Genomic DNA, 245 nt, shown 5'->3' with positions numbered 1-245 from the left:
AACACATGTTACCGTGTGAGTAAATGACAATTCTAACTCAAGTAAAAGTAAGAGCAAGGGAATAAAAAAAAATACTCCTCTTGCCATGCCAAAGCGTCGCAAAGTACATTCCCCTTGTAATTCCTTTCAGTTCAGTAATTCATACCTGAAAATAGTTATCTTTAACACACACTTTCCTTAAATAAATGGATTCTACGTGATTTAAGATGCGTTTTTTGCTTAGTGGATTGTTTGTCTTTTCTCTT

The sequence above is a fragment of the Penaeus monodon genome, chromosome 30 (genome assembly GCF_015228065.2).
Source record: "Penaeus monodon isolate SGIC_2016 chromosome 30, NSTDA_Pmon_1, whole genome shotgun sequence".
In the NCBI taxonomy this organism is placed as follows: domain Eukaryota; kingdom Metazoa; phylum Arthropoda; class Malacostraca; order Decapoda; family Penaeidae; genus Penaeus; species Penaeus monodon.
This window is presented reverse-complemented; position numbering follows the sequence as displayed.